Here is a 19,461-nt window from a genome sequence, read left to right on the forward strand (position 1 = left end):
TGCTGCCATTATTCAGCATTACGTCCATCATCTGTTCTTTTTTGCTCAAGTCCGAAACAGCAACGGCAAGAGCACTTCAAGACTGGTAGTTGGCTCTCACCGACGTTCCGAGACCCTACTTCCCTCCCAGTGACCTCCAGCCTGTGAGGTCCCTTTCAATTCCATTTGCCACAGCCAAGGTTTATTGTTAGCCACTCCTATCACCGACCCCTTCAGTCTTCACTTCAACAAGAGGGCATTACACAGCAACCGCGACAGACGTCGGAAACGACCCTGCTTCTGTGATTCTGCATCTCCTGTTTGGTGGTGTCGAATGTGTGACAGAAACTGTCTGGGCATGACCGTCATTCGTTGACAGACCGAACAAGGTGCATCTTTGGCACACCAGCCCCCGGTGATGGACAATTCCACGTGTCCCTGCATCTAGAGTGTCTGGGCAAGGTAATCGAGCACTTCTTGTCACATTCGGATTCTGGGACCCTAAACACCTCTGCTTAGAAAAAGCAGAAACCAAATCCAAGTGCGTTGGCACAAAACTTGCAAAAGCCTGTGTGCTTTTACAACCAAGAGCGACGGTCTTTGATGAACGGTCCTGCATGCCACCTGATTTCCCCCAGTGCTTGCAATATTATATTGTTACTGTTGTGTATTTTAACCCAGACTGTGATGATCATTGATACGATAATGCCAGTCACCCGATTTACCCCCATTGCGTGAAATACTAAATTGTTTGATGGAGATGGAGGTTACTGCTTAATTGCTGTGCATCTCCTTCTTGAGTCGTGTAGTCATTTATCAATCATTGTGTGCATTTGCAAATGTCTTGCCCTCCTCTGTGTTAAGCCTAAAAATGCTCAAACACACTACGCCCAGGGATTGCATAGCAAGCCCTAGCCACTCATAAGGGACCCCCTCGAATCTTTACACGGCATTTCTCATTTTGATAGATCATGTAACGAGTCAGCTAACAACATTCGCCATCCCAACGGCCTAACATCTGATTGCCAATACCCAGTGGTTCCACACTCAAAATCCCTCTCCCTTAAATGCTGAGCGGAGTCATGGTGCAAAGAGGCCTCCATGCTGTGCTGATCAGTCTTATATACTCTGGTGCATACCTGATACGAGGGTCGGCACAGAGGAGCACCTCAACTCAAAATCCAACCGGCAGGTGCCACGGGCAGTGCACAGCATTTCACTTAACAGACAGGGGGCCTGCTGTGTCCCTACATGCTTCCCTGAGACAAGTTAAACAAGCATTTGCAATGCAATAGATCTTGCATTTAGGAGAGTTTGAGCTACTAGCAAAGTAAATGACCATGCTTTTTAGTTATGTGTTGTTTTCAAAACAGATAAATAAAAGGCATTGTCATTTACAGTCGTTTAACCCCTTCCATGTTCATGACGGAACGGTTCCGTCAAGAGCGTCGGTTGGCCTGTGCTCATGACGGAACCGTTCCGTCATGGTTCCATAAGCCCATTGGAACGTTCAGCACAGCGCAGGAATTTGCGCCGCGCTGAACGGGTTAAACTCTCGCAAATGCCAGACCTATTGCATTGCAATTGCCAGCGCCTGGGCACCTGATTGGCTCCTGCCAATCAGGTGCCCAGGGCCTGTGTTCCTTCCCTAAAACTGTGTTGAAACTAAACCCCAATTGGCCTCTCTGGCCACATGTCAGCCCGTGGTAAATGGTACCCTAGGTACCCAGGGCATTGTGACCAGAGAAGACCCCCGAGGGCTGCAGCACTTATTGTGCCACCCTTAGAGGCCCTGTACCCTGACACACACACCCTGCCTTTGCAGGCTGAGTGTCCTAGTGAAGAACTAAACAAAGAGTCGACATGGCACACATCCCTGTGTGCCATGCCCACAAACACACTGCTCTGGCATACATTAGCTACACCTCTAGCTGGGTGCACTATGCCAGTGGTGTGGGCACAGATGCATGAGCCCTGTGCCCCTACAGTACCCAGGGTCATTCCTGGGCACTGTATATGGTGCTGGGAGGTTGTCATTACGAACTCCACAGCACCATAATGGCTACACTGAAGACTGACACGTTTTGATATCAAACTTCTCAGCACATTAAACCCCCACTGATGCCAGTGTGGGATCTAATGCCAAATGCACTACAGAGGGCATCTTAGAGATGCCCCCTGAAACCTAACCAACTCCCAGTGTCCTGACTGCGTGGCTACCGAGGCTGCCACCACCAGACATTTTTCTGGACCCCTGGGTCGAGAGCTTGCCGCTCCCTGGGCCTGAAACAATGCAGATCCTGGGACGAGGTGCCAAGCCTCCTAACCCAGGATGGGCAGGGGAAGCTTCAAAGGCATGCCGCCTTTTGTGAGCTTCCCCAGGCCAATTTCTGTACTCAGCAACTGGCCCCCACCGGTTCTGACCCCACTCTGGCAGGCGGGAAACCCTAGGTGAGGAAAGGGGGTGTGCCAGCCTGTGCCAACTCCACCCCTCAGGTGGGAGAGGCGAGGCAAAGCACATCTCCGGGCTACCGCCATCTTGAGGATGAGGAGCCCTGCCCAATCACAGCTAAGTTCCTGTCCCCCTCCCACAGGAGAGGAGCTGGGTAGGGGGTGTACGCACCCCAGGACAGGGACCTATTGGCCCCTGCCCTTGCCCTACCTGTAACACCCCTAAATTTAGTATTTAGGGGCACCCTGAACCTTCCTTCCTCAGATCCCAATTTTTAAACAAGAAGAACACGAAGAAGAAGACCTGCCGTGCAGCTGCTAACAAGAGGACGAAACCAACTAACTTGGCCCCAGCCCTACAGGCCTGTCGATCCTTGAACCTGCTCCTGCTAAACCCTGGCGTCTCCTGCGGACAGCAACCTCGAAAATCCCAGGGCACCTGCCTGCCTTGCTCATCTAAAAAACTGGGACTCCCATGAGCAGGTTCTGCTCAAACAACAACACCCATGGTGCCAGCTAGGAACCGCGAATCCAGCACACACTGCACCCGCCGAGCCCAGCCCGTGCCTGAGTGGAAAAAAGACCCTGAGGACGTCCCCCCAGCGACTGTGACCCGGAATCCAGTGCCCAAAGACCCTACTCGACGATCCTGGCGACGCCTGCAGCCTCACAACAAGGGACCCCTCCAACCGCGACCAGCTGAGGGTAAGATTTCCCGACACCAAAAGAAACCCCTGCACCTGGCACCCTGCGGCCCCCTGTGCCCAACTCCGGGGTGCCTACCTATCCTCAAGATCCCAACTTTCGCTCTTGAAGAATCTCCGTCCCCGAGCCTGCAGCCTTTGTTCACCTTCCAAGATCTCCATTGAATAACATTGAGCGCCAGACGGCTCAAAAGCACACTGCACCCAGCTGCCTGAGTGCCCCTGGCAGTGCAACCTTGGTCCTAACCTACTTCCCAATTTGCCCTGAGCAAGTGACCAGGAGCCCAGCTCCCACAGCGCGTGGCTTGCTAGCCAGCATCCACCAACCGAAAGCCCCCTGCCTTAATTGAATAACATTGGGCCTAACTACCTCTGCACCCGGCTGCCGCTGAGGATGTACCAACTGTACCTACCCGACACTGGGAGACCCCTGAGTCTGTGCCCAGAACCTTAACTATGCCAGTCGAGTACTTACCCAAAAGCCGATAACTCAATTTTCCTCCATAGGGTAACATTGGCTGGCTTCACTTGGAAATTCTTTTAAGTGTGGAGTTTTGAGACTTTAAAATATTCATCTAAAACCAGCCGAACAACAAATTCCGATTTACTCACCTGTTATCAGGAGAGAACCCAGTGCTGTATCTTTCAGCCCAGCACTGACTGTTGGACAGGCCTCGGAAGAGTCCCGCTCCCTCCCCGCATGACGAGGACTGGACCCCTGCTCTCCCTGTATCCCCGACAAGAACCATCCCGGCAACCCGCTGGGGCAACCCACGACCCGTCCACAACGGAACTCCAGCCCCCGAACACCCCAGTATCGGCTGGCCCGGCCCCCCCGTCAGCACCACTGCCCCGGCCCAGCCGCCATTTTTGGACACTACATAACAAGGCCGCGTGGCCTCGGCTCGACCCCGACCCTGGGCCTGGCCAGGCCCCGACATCGAGGCACCACCATCCACCCAGGGGGTGAAGAGACCACTTGGCAGGTCAATGGGAGAGAGGAGTGTCGATGGCTCTCCCCCGCCAGGTGCCGATCGCCCCCAGCCTCCCCGGGCGCTGGCTCCACCCCCCTGCTGGGTGTCTGGACTCCCTCATCCCGGACCTCCTGACCTCCAAGTGCGAGGGTCCGGACATCAAAGGAGACCAGACCTATAACTGGGGCAGCCCCAGAGCAGGAAGGCAGTTGTATCTTGGAGTCGAGAGACACCGTGAGGAACTCATCCTTGGAGGCCTGCTGGCGCTGCCACGGCCCTTTCTTGTGAACCATCTCCGAAGCCTGCTGGCGCTGCCGCGGCCCTCTTCCACGTGAACCATCGTCTTGGCCTGCTGGCGCTGCCGCGCCCTTCCTCGTTGTGAACAATCGTCCTAGCCTGCTGGCGCGGCCCTCATCACATCATTCCATCTTCGTAGCCTGCTGGCGCTGCCGCGGCCCTCCTTGCTGTGAACCATCGTCTTGGCCTGCTGGCGCTGCCGCGGCCTTCCTCGTTGTGAACCATCGTCCTAGCCTGCTGGCGCTGCCGCGGCCCTCCTTGCTGTGAACCATCGACCTAGCCTGCTGGCGCTGCCGCGGCCCATCTTTGCGGACCCCCAAGCTCGAGGATTGTGAGCTTCCCTCTTGCTGCACCTGTACCGGACCGGTACTAAGACTGTCCCGCTACCGCTTACCCCTACAGAGACTATAATTGGGAGGATCCTCGTGTCCTGACCCCACTGTATCGTATCACCTTGCCTCAAGATTCGTATATAAAGAGTGTTGAACTCATCCTTGTGTGGTGTCCATCTGTGGGGGGGGGGGGGGAAGTTACTTATCTGTACGATCGCCGGAGACGTCCCTCACCGGAGGCCTCTACCCCTGTACTCGGCCGACCCTCCGGGTCCCCGTCTAACATTGGTGGCCAGCGGCGCGATCCGAGCCAACGCATAATCGTACAGAGAGTGACTCACCCCACGACACACAACCACCATGACAACAAAAGAGAGCGGAACAACGGAAAAATTCCAGATGGAAAAACTAGAAGAATACAGCCACAGAGAACTAAAACAATTCTGCATAGAACTGGGCATTGCTACCACAGGACTGAGCACGAAAGAGGACTTCAAACACGCCCTGGAATCTTGGGCCGAGACGGGTACGGCCGTACCCCAAAACCAAAGCCAAGAGACAACCGAAACAAGCACCATGCCGACAGAAGAAAGAAGACCGGGTCTCTCACCAGAGGAGGCCCGAGAACGAGAGAAGAGCAGGCTCCACGAATTGGAGCTGGCTCGACTTCGCTTGGATGGAGAACTCAAATTGGCGGAACAAAAAATAACTTTGGAACACTTACGGCTCCGAGAGGAGCGAGAAGAGAAACAAAGGCAGAGAGAGTTAGAAGAGAAAAAGCTAGCCTACAAGCATGAGCGCAACTTGAAGGAACTAGAGATTCGGAGGCACAACAAAGACCTCGGGGTCCCCGGATACCCGAGCCCCCCGGTCACTACGGACCCCAAGGTCCACATCCCCCAGGATGTCGTCAGAGAATATTACCGGAACAATGATATCCAGCAATGGTTCAAAACCTACGAAGTAGCTATGACCTCCCACCGGATTCCCCGGAGCGACTGGGGAGCCGGGTTATGGGGGAGGTTTGTCAACGAAGGGCGAGACGCCCTGCTGCAACTCCCGGACCATCAGATGACATCCTACGACCACATGAATGCCGCCCTCCTCACTCGATATGGACTCACGCCCGAGATGTACCGCCAGAGGTTCCGCGACTGCAAACGGATCCCGGGTACGACTTGGGTAGAGTACGTGAACTTCTTTAGCCGAGCCTTCGAGGGGTGGATCAAGGGCAGCAAGGTGACCACTTACGAGCAACTCTTTGACCTTATTGTATGGGAGCACCTCTCTAATAACTGCTTCGTCGAGCTCAGGCAGCACCTCCTTGATAGTAAACTGACTGAACCTCGGCAACTCGCCGTCGAGGCTGAGCGGTGGGAAAGCACCCGGGTTCCCCGAAACGGGCCCAGCGAACAGAACAGAGCCGCCCCAGGGCTCCATCGCCCCCGAGGGGGAGGAGGAGGCCAGGGTCGGGGAAGAGATACCGTCCCGGTGGCTCCCGCCAGCAACACCCCGCCCCCGACCGGCCGGGGGAGCCTCCCGACGCGACCAGGTTTCCGCGCCAACGTTACCTGCCACCGATGCCAGCGACCCGGCCACTACGCCAATGATCCCAATTGCCCGAAGAACCAGAGCCCTATGCCCCGCCAGGTCGCTGCCGCCGCCCTGGGAGAAGAGCAAACCCAAGAAGACACTGAAGAGTATGAACCAGACCAGCCCGAGTGGGAGCCCGCCGCCATGTCCCTGGTCTGCCTAGGGGAAAGAGACCTGATCCCGCGGGCACCCCTTCCCGCCAACACGCAGAAGTACAGCCAGTGGGTCAACATTAATGGGCACCGGGCTGAAACCCTCCGCGAAACCGGGGCCAGTGTGACCGCAGTCCGCTGCCATCTGGTGACCCCGGACCAGATCTTGCCAAATATCCTTTGCCCCGTACGGTCGGCCGACAACTCAGAAAGCCTATGTTGGATGGCCTGCGTCCCCTTCGAGTGGGGAGGAGTATCCGGAATGCTGAAAGTGACTGTCCGCGATGATGCCCCCGTGGACTGCCTCCTGGGGAACGACCTCGAAAGTTCTCCCTGGTCAGCCGTCGAGAGAAGAGAGCACCTGGGGATGCTGGGCCTCCCTGAATGGGTCTGCGTAACGACCCGGTCCATGGCCGCCCGCACCATCCCCAGTCCCGAAGAACCCGTATGGCCAGAGCCTCCTCCCCCGATCGTCCACGAGGGAGCCACCCTGGAAGCCAGTTCTTGGAACACAGCGAGGAAGGACTCGATCGGCTCCGGGACCTTCCCGAACTGGCCCAGTGGCGTCAAGAGGGTGGCCCCACTCAGGAACAATTCCGACAGGAGCAGAGAACATGTCCCTCCCTCGAGGGACTCCGGCAGCAAGCCCTCGCCCAGAGCACAGGAGACACCTCGGGGGCCCACTGGATTTATTGGGACAATGACCTGCTCTACAGTGAGCAAAAGATTGCTGAGCTGGGGGCCAGCCGGGTGCTGGTGGTCCCCCTCCGCTTCAGAGACTTCCTCTTGAACCTAGCACACGATGTGCCTCTTGCCGGACACCTGGGGCAAGACAAAACGTACAGCCGCCTGGTGACCCACTTCTACTGGCCGAAGATGCGGAACGATGTAGCGAACCACTGCCGGGCCTGCCCAACCTGCCAGGCCAGCGGGAAAAGCGGCCGAAAACTCAAAGCACCCTTGCAGCCTTTCCCCATCATCACCACCCCGTTTGAACGGGTGGGAATAGACATTGTGGGGCCCCTGGACCCCCGAACAGCACAGGGGCACCGGTTCATCCTGGTCCTGGTGGACCACGCCACCCGCTATACCGAGGCCATCCCTCTTCGGACCGTGACGGCGCCCGTGGTAGGCCGAGCCCTGATGGGAATCTTCTCTCGGGTGGGCTTCCCCCGGGAAGTCGTCAGCGACAGGGGCACGAACTTTATCTCTAAATACATGAAGTCTCTCCGGCAACAGTGCGGGGTCACCTACAAATTCACGACCCCCTATCACCCGCAAGGAAATGGCCTGGTCGAGCGGTTTAACCGCACCCTCAAGGGGATGATCACGGGCCTGGAAGAACCCCTACGTCGCCAATGAGATGTGCTGCTCACGTGCCTCCTGTTCGCCTACCGAGAAGTCCCCCAGAAATCCCTGGGCTTCAGCCCATTCGAACTCCTGTATGGACACCCCGTCCGGGGTCCTCTCAGCCTAGTCAAAGAAGGGTGGGAGGTGGCCCCTCAGAAGACTCCTCCGGATGTATACAAGTATCTCCTGACCCTCTGCAACCAGACCCGGCGATTCAGGGAGCTCGCCAAGGCCAACCTTGAAGCCAGTCAGGAGGACATGAAGCCTTACTGCTTGACCAAGCCACCACTTTAGAGAGTACGGTTATATTTAACTTTAGCCTCTGCCAAACCTCTAGGGATTGGGGAGACTACACACACTGTACCTTACTTTGGTCCAGTATATATAGAGCCACTTTCCTACAAATACTTTATTTAGGAGTGGGAAAAGGCGTGTCGCAATCATGTGAGGATCCAATTGTAATACATAAGACGGACACAGGTCTACAGAGGATCCTGATTTAGCAGTTTCCAGAAAACGTATCACTTTTTCCAACGTCAAAGGAGGAAAATTTACGAAACCATCCTGTGTGTCCTTAAGGTCATCAACTGGTTTTACATGAGCAGAGCAGGCCAACTCGGCCAAGTGACTTGCTTTCAGATTATCGGATTAGCAGAGAACTCCTCGTAGACAACATTTACTTACAGTGGAAAAATTCAGCAAGTTTGTTGCAGAATTCTTGATCTGGGGTAAACAGTTAACCCTGATCAAAGTTTGAAAGCGCAGTAACCAGTTTTGAGGAGTTCGCTGGTTGAGTTCCTGGCTATTTTTTCAGTAAAGATTTGTTTATGCTGAAACAACAGTACTCTTCATTAACTATTTTATAATTATTCTTCTCTTCATAACAATGGTTTTTCCTCCATTTTCGCTCTTGTGCCCTACATTTACTTGTATGTTTTTTTAGGTCAAACGTGTACCATGAAGCTGATGGATTTTTCTCAAGGCTTAAGCTGAATATACATGTGGAATCAAAATATCTGCAACAACTGAGAAACACAACCCCACGATTGTGACTCCTTGCGGTGGAGAGAAACTAGGAACATACATGTGGAAGCAAAATACCAACAACTGAGAAACAACCCCATGGATGTGGGAGAGGTGCGGCGCCGCGGCCAGGGCGACTGACGCTGGAATCTGGGGATCACGGTTCGATCCCCGGCGCCGGCGGCAGATTAGCCCAGCACCATGTAACTCTGGGCAATAGCTTGCTTAATCTTCCCGACGTTCCCCAGCGCCTGGAGACCCTTACGGGTCATTGTTTGCGCTTTACAAATGTGGATTATTATTATTATTCGAGTTAGTGACAAACTAACTAGGAAAATATACACATGAAAAGAAAATCCTTCAATAACTAAGAAACACAAGCGCCATTTGTGACTTTTTGGGCTGGTGACAAACTAGGAAAATATACTTGTGGAAGCAAAATACCTGCAACAACTACGAAACACAACCCCACGTTTGTGACTCTTCGAGTTGGAGACAAACAAACTATGAATATACATGTGGAAACAAATACCAACCACACCTGAGAAATAATCCCACGTTTGTGACTCTTCGAGGTGGAGACAAATAAATTAGACATATACATGTGGAAACAAAACACCTGCAACAACTGAGAAACACAACCCCAAGTTTGTCAATTCAAATTGGGGACAAACAAACTAGGAATATAGATATGGAAGCAAAATACCTGCAACGACTATGAAACAACTCGTTTGTGACTCATAGTTGGAGGATGAACTTTCGCCTCTCGGCGGAAGATCCTAGGGCCATCTTCAAAAACTTCAGAGGAGCGGTTTCTTTTCCACGCACAATCTTTCTCTTTGTAACTGTACTTTGACAGAGGTCCACAGGTTGGGCATAATGTTTCCTTGATCCTACCCAAGCCTTCTCACAGGAGTTCACTTTGCCTTCAGCATATACAAAGCTCTCTATGCCAGGAAAGGTGGGTTTGAAAACATACAGGCAAAGAGACTGAACTGTTCATTTCAAAGTCTCTTGCACTTGTAAGCAACAACTTCAGGATCATTGTATCAACAAACAAGGAGGTAAAGGGCTCAACTTTGGCACTGGCTTGAAATACAGAGGTGCTCACCAGCTAAGAGGTGAAGCAGTAAACCAGGGTGGAGAGCCGAAGGCAGCAAGCATCCTTTACATGCCATCAGGCAGCTACCCACCTTTTATATATATATGCGTTTTTATATAGCGTAAACCTTACCCCTTTTCTTGAGGTTGGTTCTATGGATCTGGCCAGACTTTATTTTAGGGAGGACGAGGGGACTTGTGATGTTTTTGGAGGCTGGAGAGGAGCAAAAACTCAAGACACTGATTCACGCAACCCTAGTTGGATAGCATAATGTGTAAGTCTAAAAATTCCTCTCACTGTTTTCTACACCACCTGTAAGCCCAGGGACTAGAATAAAGGATCCTTTCCAAGGGGGTGAAAGGAAACTACTTTTTACTCAGCCTCTGCAACACAGCACAACTCAATTTACCTTCCAGTGCTAGAGAGTGGTTTTGTGATAAGGTAATGCAAATAAAAATATTTATTGTAGGACACGAGGTCTGAAAGCTCATTAACCCAGTAACAAGTGACAATCCCTGGAAGCAGCTTACATCCAATCCCGTGCTCCCAGAACTGAAGGGCCCAACAGATGTCCAACTTCCATTGGACCGCTGCAGTTCAGATGTGCATATGATGTCCATGTCTTCATCGTTATGTAGGAGGATCATCTGTCAGATGCCAGGGTTGGTCTTTGATGTTCTGTCACCAATTGAATCTTTTGTGTCCTGGGTTCCTGGTGAACGTCTCATAAAGGGGCAGCTATTACCTGCTTCTTTGTGAACTGCACATTCACAAGTAAATGATGACAAATTCTTGAAGTACAACAGTTACACAAACAGGGTACCCTGCTACTGATCCTGGCGCACAAGTAACAACTTGCATAACGATATATCTGTAAGAGACATTAGTTAGTGATAGATTCCTTACCTTAGAATATCCCCAGGCGTCAGACTGGATCCGGAAACTTTTGCGTAGCAATACCCCTGTGCATCGGTAGGCGTCGTCCGCGGCTCCGCGTCTGTCGTCCGCGGCTTGCGCGCGCTGACGTCAGTTCTTATACACAGCTTTTCCGCGCCAAATACGCAGAGCCATGATAGAACCAACACTGGTGCCATGAAACTAGGGCCCTGAAAGGGGATGACCTTAACCCTAGATATCGGTTCGCAGAACGGGGATGATGGGTGGGTCGGTAAGGAATCTATCACTAACTAATGTCTCTTACTGATATGTCGTTACACAAGTAGTAACTTGTGCATCTGAAAGAGACACGTTAGTGATAGATTCCTTACCTTAGAATAGATACCCCAGCAATACCAACCCCGGTGGTGGGTCTGCGAACTAATAATCACACCAGAAAGTCCTGGAGGACGGAACGGCCAAAGAAGCCATGCCTCCGGACTTGGCTGTCCAGGCAGTAGTGTCTTGCGAACGTGTGCAGCGAGGCCCACGTAGCTGCCTGGCAAATGTCCTGCAAGGGGACTCCCCAGCACAGGGCAGTAGTAGTCACCGTGGCCCGAGTTGAGTGGGCCCTCAGCCCTACAGGAGGTTCCTTCTTAGCCAAAGAGTAACACGCTTGGATGCACAACACGATCCACCGAGAGATGGTCCACCTGTGCACCAACCGTCCTTTCTTAGCGCCCACGTAACCAACTGGCGTGTGCGATCCAGATTGTAAGAGAGCGCACGTTTTGGGTCCAGATGGTGGAGCCTCTCTTCCTCTTTCGAGCGATGCGGAGGCGGAAAGAAGGTGGGCAAGGTGATGGACTGCCCGATGTGGAAGGCTGTGACTACCTTGGGCAAGAAAGAGGGTTTTGTCCGCAGCACAAACTTTCCCTGATGGACGGAAAGGATGTTTAGAGGAAAGAGCCTGGAGCTCACTCACTCTCCTGGCAGAGGTGATGACAACCAGGAAAGCAGTCTTAAGTGTAAGAAGACGGAGAGGACAGTTCTGAAACAGCTCAAAGGGAGCGCACATCAAGTAAGTGAGAACCAGGTTCAAGTCCCACTGGGGCATCATGAAAGGAACAGGAGGGAACATATGAGTGAGGCCCTTTAAGAATCTGTTTACAATGGGGGACTTGAACAAAGAAGGCTGATCAGGTAGCCTTAAGAAGGCCGAAAGGGCAGAAAGGTAGCCCTTGAGAGTGCCCAGAGCAGAGCCCTGCTGGGCAAGAGAAAGAAGGAAGAGAAGAACTTCAGAAAGAGGGGCAGAAAGGGGATCCACAGCCTTTGCTGTGCACCATGCCACAAATCTGTTCCACCTGCAGGCGTATACCGACTTTGTGGAGGGACGCCTGGCTGCCAGAATGACATTACAGACTTCAGGAGGCAAGTCGAATGGCCTCAACTGTCGCCGCTCAATCTCCAAGTTGGAGAAGGGGGAGGGATCTGCTGATGACCCAATCGCGGTCTGTGAGCCACCACTGCAGCTGTATCGCAGTGCCCTCCGAGATCAGGACATGGTCGGACAGGTTGCCTTGATGCTGGGCCTACTGAAACTTCAGGTCCCACTGCAGAGCCCGCATCTGCCACCTGGCATGATGCACCAGAAGGATGCAGGAGGCCATCAGCCCCAGAAGCTGCAGCGTCAACCTGACCGAGACCAGGGATAAAGGCTGAAAGATTGGAATCAGAGCCTGAATTTTTCCAGACCCGCTGTTCGGGAGGATAAACCTGAAACTGCGCTGAGTCGAGGACCGCTCTGATGAAGAGGAGCTTCTGAGAGGGGCACAGGTGTGACTTCGGCACATTGATGGAAAACCCCAGCTGGTGCAGGAGGTCCGCCATTGTCTGGAGGTGGCTGACGACTGTCTGGGGCGAGCCCGCCTTCAACAACCAGTCGTCGAGGTAGGGGAAGACTGAAACCCCTAACCTCGCTCTTCGGTTCCGAGCTGAGTGGTCGCTCCCCTGCTGCTGCGGTATCGTTGCAGAACGCATATTATATGATTTGGAGTGTTATTTAAAACTATAGCCTGCTTTGTGCTCTGATTGCCGCTGCGTGCTTTGACTGACGCTTTTGCCCATTTGCATAGTTAATTCGCTGATTTGCCCTTTCGCATTGTTACATTGCCAGCGTGACTTTATTTGCAGACTTTGTGCTTGTGCTCAAATTCGCCGCTTTGCTTATTAGCATTTTGATTTGATAGCGTGATTCAGCATTTGGGTTTTCCCCCAAGCGCTCTTTCCGTCCTGACCCCTCCGCCTCCATTTTGTTGTTATTGACCTCCTCCTTAGCCCGACCCGCCTCCCAGCTGAACCGCCCTCCCACAGACAACAAACAGCGCTCCATTACCTGGAAGCGCCGTGACTCGCTCTTCGCTTCCGAGCTGAGTGGTCGCTCCCCTGCTGCTGCGGTATCGTTGCAGAACGCATATTATATGATTTGGAGTGTTATTTAAAACTATAGCCTGCTTTGTGCTCTGATTGCCGCTGCGTGCTTTGACTGACGCTTTTGCCCATTTGCATAGTTAATTAGCTGATTTGCCCTTTCGCATTGTTACATTGCCAGCGTGACTTTATTTGCAGACTTTGTGCTTGTGCTCAAATTCGCCGCTTTGCTTATTAGCATTTTGATTTGATAGCGTGATTCAGCATTTGTGTTTTCCCCCAAGCGCTCTTTCCGTCCTGACCCCTCCGCCTCCATTTTGTTGTTATTGACCTCCTCCTTAGCCCGACCCGCCTCCCAGCTGAACCGCCCTCGCCCCTCCCTCTCCTCTGTCCATTAATGTCAGATGGTCCCACGCGCAGCGTCCACGCGCTACGTACACGCCGAACGCCCGTCCGCGCCTGGACCGCGCCCAGCGCCAGACCCCCTGCCCCTCGCGCTGCCCAGCCCTCCTGCATTACCTACGATGCCGCCACCCTCCTAGCCCTCAACCCCGGTCGCGCCCCCAACTGCGTCCAAGCCGCTCATGGACAAACCCATGGACCTTTCTCCTGCTACTCCTGCAAATTCAGCGGCACCGACAACATCTCCGCTACGACCACACCACAGACTCCCGACCCCAACCACCTACAATGCATCCTTCTCAACACCCGCTCGGTCCACAGACACACCATTGACCTATGGAATCTACTAGACACCATTTCTCCAGACATCGCCTTCCTAACGGAAACATGGATGAACGCTTCCTCCGCACCAGACATCACCATTGCCATCCCTGAAGACTATAAGATCACTCGCAAAGACCGTACCAGCCACACAGGAGGAGGAATCGCTATCGTCCATAAGAAAACAATCCGCATCTCAACCAGCTCTGATGCCAACCTCGCCAACTCCGAACACCTTCACTTCCAGATCCACATCGACCCCAAAACCACACTCAGAGGCACCCTCCTCTACAGACCACCAGGACCTCGCGCAAAATTCAGTGAAGACGTCACGGACTTCATCACTCCACACGCGCTCCCCTCCAAAGAATACATCCTTCTGGGAGACCTCAACTTTCACCTTGAAAAGATCAACGACCGCATCACCGCTACCCTCCTGGACAACCTCGCCAACCTCGGACTTAAACAACTGGTCACTTCCCCCACCCACATCGCTGGTCACACCCTCGACCCTATCTTCACCTCCAGCAATCATGTCTCCTTCAGCCACACCACGAAGCTCCTTTGGACTGACCACAGCTGCGTTCACTTCACCTACAACAAGCCAAAACCCACCAACCACCTCCAACCAACTCTGCAAAGAAACTGGAACAAAATCACCACCGACCAGATCACCCCAGCCCACTCCTCGGACCCAAACCTAGCCGCCGCCAACTTCACCATATGGTTATCCGACACCGCCGACACCTTAGCACCACTGAAAAGACGTCAAAGCAAACCTGGCAACAAGAAGGCCTCATGGTTCAACGATGATCTTAAGAAGTCCAAGAAACTCTGCCGCACCCTTGAAAAAGCTTGGAAAAAAGATCCAACCACCAGCACCAAGGACGCCTTCAAAAACGCCACCCGCACTCACCACCAACTAATCCGAAAGGCCAAGAAAACAGCATTCAAGGATCGACTTGACAACAACGCCCACAACAGCAAGGAACTTTTCAACATCGTCAAGGAGTTTTCCAATCCCTCGGCCAACTCCAACGACATCACCCCCTCTCAAGCCCTCTGCGACTCCCTAGCCTCATTCTTCCACAACAAGATTGCAGACATCCACAACAGCTTCGACAACCAACCCGGAGTCCAACCCACCCAACCACATGCTGAACACTCTCCCCCCTTGAACACCCTTAACGACTGGAACCCAATCTCCACTGAGGACACCATCCGCCTGATGAACTCCATCCACTCAGGATCCCCCACAGACCCATGCCCTCACCACATCTTCAACAAAGCAGACTCCGTCATAGCACCGCACCTCCGAGACGTCATCAACTGCTCCTTCAACTCCGCCACCTTCCCGGAAAGCTGGAAACACGCTGAACTCACCGCCCTTCTGAAAAAACCCACAGCGGACCCCAGCAAACTCAAAAATTACCGCCCCATTTCGCTCCTTCCATTCCCGGCCAAAGTAATCGAGAAAGCTGTCAACAACCAGCTCGCCGCTTTCCTCGAAGCCAACAAATCCCTCGACTCCTCACAATCTGGCTTCCGAGCAAAACACAGCACTGAGACCGCCCTCATCGCAGCAACAGACGACATTCGAACTCTACTGGACAATGGAGACACAGTCGCCCTCATCCTCCTCGACCTCTCTGCAGCATTCGACACAGTCTGCCACAGCACCCTTTTACAACGCCTCAGCAACATCGGAATACAAGGAAAAGCACTTGAATGGATCACCTCGTTCCTCACCGGAAGAACCCAGAGAGTCCGCCTTCCACCATTCAAGTCCGAGGCCACCGAAGTCATCTGTGGCGTACCACAAGGATCCTCACTCAGCCCCACCCTCTTCAACGTATACATGAGCCCCCTCGCGGCCATCGCCCGCCAACACAACCTCAACATCATCTCTTACGCGGATGACACCCAACTAATCCTTTCTCTCACCAAGGACCCCAGCACCGCCAAAACTAACCTACACGAAGGAATGAAAGAAGTTGCTGAATGGATGAAACACAGCCGTCTGAAACTGAACTCAGATAAAACAGAAGTCCTCATCCTAGGTACATCCCCCTCTGCATGGGACGGCTCCTGGTGGCCGGAAGCCCTTGGAAAAGCACCCATCCCGACAGACCACGCACGGAACCTAGGCGTTATCCTGGATTCTTCACTTTCAATGAACAGACAAGTCAGCGCAGTATCCTCATCCTGCTTCAACATTCTTCGCATGCTCAAAAAAACATTTAGCTGGATCCCCACCGAAACCAGGAAAACAGTCACCCATGCTCTGGTCACGAGCCGACTGGACTACGGAAACACCCTCTACGCAGGTACTACCGCTAAACTCCAGAAGAAACTCCAACGAATCCAAAACGCCTCAGCCAGAATCATATTAGACATCCCACGCAACGAACACATCTCTGGTCACCTGAAAGACCTCCACTGGCTACCCGTCAACAAGAGAATCACTTTCCGACTGCTAACCCACGCACACAAATCACTCTACGACATCGGACCAGAATGCCTCAACTCACGACTTTCCTTCTACACCCCCTCCCGCCAACTACGTTCTTCCAGCCAAGCCCTCGCCACTGTACCTCGCATCAACAAGACCACCATGGGAGGCAGATCCTTCTCATACCTGGCTGCTAAAACATGGAACTCACTCCCCACTTACCTTCGCCTTACCCAGAACCACCTAGCATTCAGAAAGCAACTTAAAACGTGGATATTTGACAAGTAATCCTCCTCCCCTTCCTTAGCGCCTTGAGACCCTCTGGGTATGTAGTGCGCTATATAAATTCTCTGACTTGACTTGACTTGACTAACCTGCGCAGATGAGCTGCGACCACCGCCATCACTTTCGTGAACACGATGGGGCGCTGGTAAGGCCGAAGCACGGTAAACTGAAAGTGCTCGTGGCCTACCGTGAACCGCAGGTAGCGCTGGTGGGCCGGCAGGACGGGGATGTAGAAATAAGCGTCCTGCAAGTCCAAAGCTACCATCCAGTCTCCTGGGTCCAGGGCAGCTAAGACCTGAGCCAATGTCAGAATTTTTAACTTCTCCTTCCGAAGGAAGCTGTTGACGTTCCGTAGGTTCAAGATAGGGCGCAGGCCCCCTTTGCCTTTCTTGGGTACCAGAAAGTAGTGGGAGTAACAACCACACCCTACTTCTGGCCCAGGAACGCGCTTGATGGCCCCCTTGGCCAAGAGGGCCGTAACTTCCTCTTGCAGAAGTTGCAAATGATCCCCCGACACGCGGTGGTACTGCGGTGGCATGGCTGGAGGGGTCGTCTCGAAGTGGAGGGAGTAGCCCCTCCGGACAATTTGCAGCACCCACATGTCCGACGTGACAGTGCGCCAGTGGAAGTGGTGATGGCGAACTCTGCCCCCCACTGGCTTCACATGGGCCTGAAAGCACAGACTAGGAGGGTTTTGAGGCGGATGCTGCAGGTGAAGGTGTGGACTGGCCTCGCTGTTGTCCCCGACTGCCGCCACAGCGGTTTCCACGGCCGCCACCGTGCTGTGTATTAGTTCGCGTTGCATGGCTGGCAGCACGTGTGAGAGCACCCCTTCCTTGGCCACGAAAGGAGCGAAAGGCACCCATTTGCTGGCGTGGGGCCGAGAGGCCCAAGGACTTGGCCGTAGCCCTGGAGTCCTTAAAACGCTCATGCGCATGGTCTGCCTTGTCGCCAAAGAGGCGACGGCCATCAAACGGCATGTCCAGAAGGGTAGCCTGGACATCAGCCGAAAAGTTGGCGGTCCTCAACCAGGCGTGGCATTGAACTGCCACCAACGTTGCCATCGCTCTGCCCAGTGAGTCCGTGGTATCCAGCCCACACCAGATAGAATAGTGTGCCGCATCTCGACGCTCCGCAAGGGCTTGGGCGAGTTTAGTCAGAGCCTCCTCCGGACATTGTGGCAGCACGTCCGCAACCGTGTCCGTGTCCCACAGAGTGTAGTTGTAGCAGCCCAAGAGGCATGCGGCATTGACTGACCTCAACCCTAAACTCAGTGATGAGAACACCTCCTTACCGAACTGTTTGTACCTCTTGGATTCCCGATCGGGCGGAGCTGTCAGGAATGCAGTCTGGGAAGTCGAGGCCTGGATAACCAGGCTCTCGGGGGTGGGGTGGGTGGACAAGTAGCAAGAGTCACCCAGAGCTAGGCGGTAGCGTCTGGCCACGATCCTATCTACAGGCGGACCTGTAGCGGGCCTGGACCAAGTGCTCAAAAGAACGTCACACAAGGCCTCATTAAAGGGCAGCAGAGGCTCAGCCGAGCTTGCCTGCGGTTTAAGGACCTCAGTGAGGAGGTTAGTCCTCATGGTCGCGACGGGGAGCGCCAGGCTCAAGGCCTTGGACGCCCGCGTCTACACTACACTGTAGGCAGCCCCCTCCTCTGTAGCCACGGTTGGAGGGGAGACAAAACCAGTGCCTGGAGAAGTGCCCAGGCTACTGGCATCCCCAAGCTCACATGTCCAGTCCTGCTGAGACTGGCACTCCTGTGCCAGAGGGTCCACAGACCCCTCCCAATCCCCCTCGTCACCCATCACCTGAAATTCAGGTTCAAAGGATGGGGCCGGTTCGTGGAAATAAAAATCTCCAAACAAAGTCGAGAGCGGCGCCGGAACTGAATCCAGGGCAGGAATGTGGACGGCGTCGCCCGTAGGCGGCGCCAGGGGTGACACCCTAGGGGCCGGCGTCGGTGAGGTCGTGATGTCGACCGGCGACGACCCGGATCCGGAAGTGGATCCAGTAGGGGCCTGCGGCGCCAGGACCGAAGTGGCCAGCGGCGTCGGGCCAAAGCACCCGGCGGCGTCAAAGCTGAAGCACCCGACCCGCTAGGCCCCCCAGCCGGGACCGCTGGACCTGAAGGTGCCGCAGAACCCGGCAGAAGAGGGAGGGACCTTATGGCCATGAGGTACCGCTCGACCTCCTCAGGCGTTGAATTGTGCCCAGGGACCGGAAGGTGTGGGGCAGGATGTGGCGCTCGCGACTCCGTCGGAGCCGCGTGGATGGTGTCACCCGAACTCCCGGCCGCGTCGCTCGAGCATCGGGGTGGGTCGGAAGAGCGATGACGCCTTTCCGACCTCTCATGCCTCTTACTTGAGGATCTTGATCCCGAATACCAATGTCGACTCTCAGAGCTACGAGGACTCCGACCCTGCGACCGGTCCCTCGACCTCTTGTGGGACCGGGACCTCGAACGGCGCGGGCCGACTGCCGGATCTCAAATCGCTTGCGGGACCGCTCCCGCCTAGCCTTAGACGTCAGGGCCCGGCAATCGGAGCAGGTACGGTCGTCGTGGTCGAGGCCTAAACACTGAAGACACCCGCGATGGGGGTCGGTAACAGACATCATTCGGTTACACTTGGAGCAGGGTTTGAACCCGGGCATCCCTACCGGCACTGTAGGAGTCGAACGACTCGAGAAAAAACAGATCAAAAGATCAAAAAAGTTTAGTCAAAAAGTGACTA

General features: G+C 54.1%; 1 protein-coding gene across 1 annotated transcript in view; it reads right to left on the reverse strand.

Moving 5' to 3' along the window:
- CUL9 (cullin 9) overlaps positions 1–19,461 on the reverse strand; it is a 443,484-nt gene that overhangs the window by 122,076 nt on the left and 301,947 nt on the right. The window lies entirely within an intron of this gene.

This window comes from Lissotriton vulgaris, unplaced genomic scaffold (genome assembly GCF_964263255.1).
Source record: "Lissotriton vulgaris unplaced genomic scaffold, aLisVul1.2 SCAFFOLD_375, whole genome shotgun sequence".
NCBI lineage: Eukaryota > Metazoa > Chordata > Amphibia > Caudata > Salamandridae > Lissotriton > Lissotriton vulgaris.